Here is a 6,167-nt window from a genome sequence, read left to right on the forward strand (position 1 = left end):
TGGAGTGACAGGGTGGTGTTGAAGGGGGACTGCCTACAGTGAGTGCCTGCTGCGGTGTGCAGGGTGAATGATGGGAGTGTGTGGGGTCAGGTTGAGGGTTCATGCTGTCAGATAAGCAGGTGTATGTGATGATGAGAGTCTGTGAATTCAAGAGTAATGGAGGGGTTGGGGGTTAGTAATTAAAGACCTTTCAGTGTTGAGATCTTTTATTTTTTTATTTTAAAAACTGCCACCATCACAGACTTCCTGGTTTCTTTTACAGCTTTTCCTCAGTGGCTCCTAGCAGTAGCTCCACATAGCTCTTCCCCCCCCCCCATCTCTGGCCCTTTTTGCATGCACTATCAGCCTGAGTGCTCCTCCAGTTGGGGGAGCAAGACTGGATTTTCCTGGCAGGTAGAAGCAACTCTCACCCCTCTTCTGATCCAGTGGACCCTTCACTAGTTCTCTTTGTGCTTGGCTTTCATCTCCTTGGTGTCGTGTGCACTCTGGGCCCCATAGAGCTGCTTCATGGGATCAAACATGAAGACTCCAGGTATCACCAGTCATAGGGCATTCATGAAGAAGAAATAAAACCAGAAATAGTTGGGGTGGCCCAGCTCCCCATGTTGGAATCCATTATGGTACTCTGTCAGGAAGTAGAGCATATCCCCATAGAACTGGCCCAAAGTAATCACCAACTGTAGAACATAGCGGGAGGGCTGTTGGCGGAGGAAGGCCATCACTGCCCACAGGCTCAGGGGTCCCCACAGACAGGCTGTGATGTATTGGCTGTCTCCCTTAGCGTATTCTTTCCAGAACTGCTATAAGAAGGTTTTGTCTCCAGGAACGGTTTCATGGTAGAGCACAAACCAGCCCTCAACCACCACATGGACGAATGCACACACTGCAAACCAGCACAGGGACAGTTGCTGCCATATCCCTAGTGGGACAACAGAAGTAAAACTGAGCGGCAGGACTGCCGCAGTGGTCCTAGGAGCTCCCCAACAGTTGGTTGCCAGGAGCTCTCTCTTTTCTGTCAGTTGTAAGCCGAGTGTGTTTCCCCTCTAACATGTCTAATAGCAGCCCTGAGGGTTTCTGAGTAGGAATAATCATGTGATTAACTTGGGAAACAGTTATGGAGGGAGAGGACTGAGGTGAAGAGGAGCTAGAAGGCCTATGAAGATATTATTATAAAGATCAAAGAAAAGTGCTGAGCTAGAAAATAGACCCACAGTTTCCCCTCTTATCCAAAAGTTTCTTGGGCCGGCCAAATAGCTCAGTTGAGTAAAGTGCCTGCAAGCAGGCACAATGGCCAGAAGTTCATCCTGGGGACCTGCCGCTCCAGCCCCACCCCAGGGGCACGCTGAGAGGGCAATTGAGACTGGATATGGTGACGCGTGCCTGTAATCACAGCTCTTGGGAGGCTGTAAACAGGAGGATCATTACGAGTCCAATCTAGTAGTGAGACCCTGAACACCCTGTAGACCCTTCCCTAAAATACAGGAAAAAAAAGTTTCTTCATTTAAAAATGATGCCAGAACAATTTCTTGAGTACAAATTAGGGTGAAAACAAAAGCAAAAGTTGTCCTTGTTTGATAGGGAGACTGTCTAGCAGAAAAATGACTGTACAGGTTATAAGGAAAAGTTGCCTTTTCAGTAATAATATCCTCTTTATATTACCTGCTGATTGTTGACATGTGGTAAGAATGACATAGTCAGTTCTGTACGTGTCCATGTGAAGTTACCTATCTTTATTATGCTATTTCATCATTGTGCTAAATATAGCGGGAAACTGCATAAAGAGTTATCTCACCAGAAAGCAGCTAAGTGATTGCTTAGAACGGTTTTACTCTCATATCATATTTCTGGGATTCATGTTTATTTTTTCACTTTGAAGTTTCATTCCAATGAACCAATTAGTGGAGCTTTAGAGTACAGCTTATTTATTCCTCATAAAATAGGAGAATATTTGTATCAGGTTTTTTTTATATACGTGATGTGTCAGCTATCCAAAAGAAACAGTTCCAGAGTGATACTCTCATCCACACTGCTCACCACATTGCTACATCCACATCTCTGTCAAATAAGACTATTTACTGATAAATTATGGCTTTCAAATCATTTCTTCTCCCATTTAACAGTGCATAATATTTATAGAGGCTAATGTTTATTTATTGTATAATTTGTTAATTTTAGGATTTTGTTTTGCTTCATGGTTCTTATCAGTGTCAAGTACAACCAGTTATTTGCAGAAAAAATATGGAGGATCTAATTTATGATATGACGACACACAGTAGAATCAGCCATTCTATTTAGAATTGAATAGTATCACTCTATTGGTTTTCTGTCAGTTTCAGGAGGGGCTCTGGGGGTAGAACTTAGAGGAATAAAACATTTTTTTTTCTTGGCCCCTTTTCCAAAATGCTTTAACTTGTAGAAACAACATCAGTTAGCCAATGAAAATATTTCTATGATAAAGCCTAGGAATTTAAGATAAAAAACAGCTGGTCAGGTTTTTTCTTATATACAAAGGAAACAACTTTGAACTATATAGACAATGTCGTTTAAACCTAAACAGATGTGGTTTAATCTTGTTTTTGATCCTCTGGTAGATTTTTCTCAAAATGCCTGCATATGCATAGAAATGATGACTTTCAGATGTTTGGATGTAATTTGTCTCTGTTAGAATATCACCTTGGTGCATAGATCATGTACACCAAATACTACAAGTCTTTGAACACAGACAGCAGGGTACTTGGCAAAATTTATGTTGGTCTTTTGGTTTGGTCCAATAATCCCCTAAGAAACTAAAAGGGAAGGAAAAAATACTGGTGTCCATGTGATGCCATTTTGGAAACAAGGAAGTCACATGTGTTCTCCATGACTTCAGTAAATCATAGTGATAGTTTCAGCTCCTCACACTTGGAAATGCTTTTAAGATGGATCCTATCACACGGGCACTCTAAAAAGAACACACGTGGTTGATTTGTGCACTTTTTCATGTCCCCACTGATTAGTATCTGTGAATCATCTGATATCTCCATGCAGTAGGGTTCCCCATCCCAACAATAAGAAAAGAAACCACTGGAGCAAAGCTATTCGAAGCAATGAAATGACAACAGTGAAAGCCCCTATTACAATACAGTCACAGACATTTTCAGTTTCAAAGGCTGTGAAAGTAGTTGTTGCAGATATTAACCAACAAGTTGAAGAAGAATTTTACATAAAGAAAGTTTTATAAGGCTTTCCTCATCTTCTCCTTCTTTCCTCTACTTAAATGAATATAATGGAGAGTGGAAAAAGAGAGTCTGCAACATGTGGTGAGACTTGTCTCTCTAATGAGAATCCAAACAAAGAGCATACTAGGGCCATGGGTGAATGATACCCAGAACTATCTAATAACCATGAGAAAATCCATGGATAGCACTGTTCCAACTCAGCTTTTCCTGTAAGGCACTGCCTTTTTAGTTTCTATAATTTTCTCAATATGCTTGACTTCAAGAATCATTAGAGATCATAGCTAAAGTAGGAGTGAAGTATCAATATATGTTTTCAAAATTTGTAAAACAAGTCTCTGGCATGGGAGGACTGAAGGGAGGTCAGAATGGATGAGGTGACTTGACAGTGGTGGTGGATACATACTTGAGTCATCGGGCAAGAATCCCAGTGTCCCTAATCTACCACAAAAAGGGATAAGATTTGTAAGTGGTCAAACATTTTCTAGAACTCTTTTGGCTTCTTGACAACAGACTATTGTTCTCTGTAATATCTCATCTCATCAAAACCTTCCTTGGGGCATAAGTATAACATGAGGTCATTCCTAGACACAATCTAGTCTGTAACAATAATCTGGCTTTACATGCAAATACTTATTATTTTAAGAAAATGCAGTTTTGTTTTTACTGCTGGAGTCTGCAGGTCCTATCTAAATCAATGTATTCTGTCTGTCTGGATGTGACTCCTGATCTCTGTGTGAGGAAGTTGCCCCTGTTCAATATGACTCAGAAAGAAGATACAAGATGCCAGTACCCTGTGTGGTCATATTCCCATGCCAGGGGCTTCCTGAGTGATGTTTCCAAACAAGAATCCCAGCAGCTGCCAAAAGAAGGGAAAGGTGGGCACTGCTGCGACTGGAGAGCAATGAGTCAGAATGTCTGGAGCCTGTGTGAAAACGCTACTGGGGCAGTAGGCAAGGGGTGAGTGACTAAAGAAGGCACAGGTGAAGAAGCCTGCTGCCTCTGTCAAAGGACGCCTGAAATGTGAGGCAAGATGGGGAAGGTGCAAAACACCAAACCCGCCCTTTCGATGAGTGGCTTCTGGAGTTGGGAAAGGAGAAAAGAGAACAAGTGTGGCATATAAAATTTTAGAAGATACAGAAAAGTAACTGGATTGGCAGTCACACATTTGGATCCATAGAGACTCTTTAACACTATAACTTTAGACAAGCAATTTGTACTCTTCTCATGTACTTTGTGTCAAGTGGAAAACTTAGGTGTCCTCTAAAGACCCCTTCAATGGGAAAATGGTCTTTTGCTATTGATTATGATTCTCTAAATGCAAGCTCCAACTATATGACTGACAAAAAGAAAAATATAGGAGTGAAAAAGTACAGAGAGACAAAAGCCACGAAAGAACAAACACATAAATGAAGTAGTGATGATAATTCTGGCCCATTTTCAAGACAGTGATTGCGTAGCAAGGGTGACTCTTCCACCTTTGGATTTAGGTCTCAGTGTATGAACATTTCATTCAGCTGAAAAAAGGATGTTGTTTAAACATATCAGTGTAAACATTATAATAATCTGAAGTATGATTACTTTGGAGACACAACTGCATCTAACACAAACCTAATACTCCATCTAGTATTCAGGTGAGGGAGGAACCACCAATCTGTTGTGACACAGGAGGAAAGTTTGGTTGAGTTGGGTTTAGAGAAAGCTGGCATATTGGTCCTCAAGAAATGCCTTCCTGAAGCATTTTAATGCATGTCTTATTCTGTTTTCAGTTTTTACAGCTGAGTACCATAGCCTGGGTAATTTATGAAGAAGAAAAGTTTATTTAATCTCATACTTTGAGGGACTGGAAGTTGGGGGGCATGATAGGGGCATGTGGAGGGGGGCTGTCTTGCTGTGTCATAACATGGTAAGAAAGAGTGAGTATACTAGAGTGAACTCATATTCCTCACTGTAACCCATTAACTCATGAATGAATTCATCCACTGGTAAAGCTTCACAAATAAACAATCTTTCAGAATTCCTATTTCTCAACACTGCTGCGCCAAGGATCAAGTTTTCAGTGCAAAGTTTGGGGGAGACATTTATTATGGCTTGTGTCTAGATGTGGCACTGTGTCTGCAGTGCCACATACAGTAAAGTGTTTTGGAAGGTGAGTGAATCTAGAGTGTGTGATTGGTTCATACTGCAATGCTGGGATTAGGGTGTCAGGGTGATTGCTGGATCAGTCCCCTGACTGGATTGGTACGGACTTATCCCAGTAGACCGGATGCAATGTAAGGGACAGAAAGACACCCGCCACACACACACATACTTCTTGCTATGCTACTTTTTGCTGTCATGACTGTTTTCCTCAGCCATGCCACCCTACCTTGAAGCCAGTTGGACTATGGGGTAAAACCTCAACAAACTGTCAGCTAAATAAACCTTTCCCCCATTTAACTTTGGGTGTCTAGTATTTTTGTCTCAGCAATGGGAAAAGTAACTAAGACAACATTGAAGACCAGCAAAGAGATATTCAAACTATATTTGGATTTCTGTTTATGTGCTGACTTTAGAAATGTGGAAAGGTTATATCTACTGCATAGAGCCTTTGGTGTTGCAGTGCTCTCTGTTACAACTTGGGGAACATATTAAGAAACCATGAAAAAATGGGTGAAGTCATCAAGTAAGTCATCATGTAAGAGTCAATATAGGAGGTGATGACAATAATACAAATAACTAATTTGTGCTGAGGGCCTTCTATGAGCCAGTTATCTTGTGAACATTTTACATGTATTATTTTCATTTTTCACAACAGTCTCATAATTCATTCAACACCTAGTTTATTTTATTGCCCACCTACTACATGCCAGAAATTCTCCTGAGGTCCAGGGAGACAGTGGCAAACAAAATAAAATAAAATTTCTTCTCTCCTGAGATTGAATTTTAGTAGGAGAGAGAGATGACAGACAT

General features: G+C 40.9%; 1 pseudogene; it reads right to left on the bottom strand.

Moving 5' to 3' along the window:
- Window positions 1-437: 437 nt before the first annotated feature.
- On the bottom strand, window positions 438-1,714 carry LOC101579261 (annotated as a pseudogene).
- Window positions 1,715-6,167: the final 4,453 nt, after the last annotated feature.

The sequence above is a fragment of the Octodon degus genome, unplaced genomic scaffold (assembly GCF_000260255.1).
Source record: "Octodon degus isolate 3935 unplaced genomic scaffold, OctDeg1.0 scaffold00030, whole genome shotgun sequence".
In the NCBI taxonomy this organism is placed as follows: Eukaryota; Metazoa; Chordata; class Mammalia; order Rodentia; family Octodontidae; genus Octodon; species Octodon degus.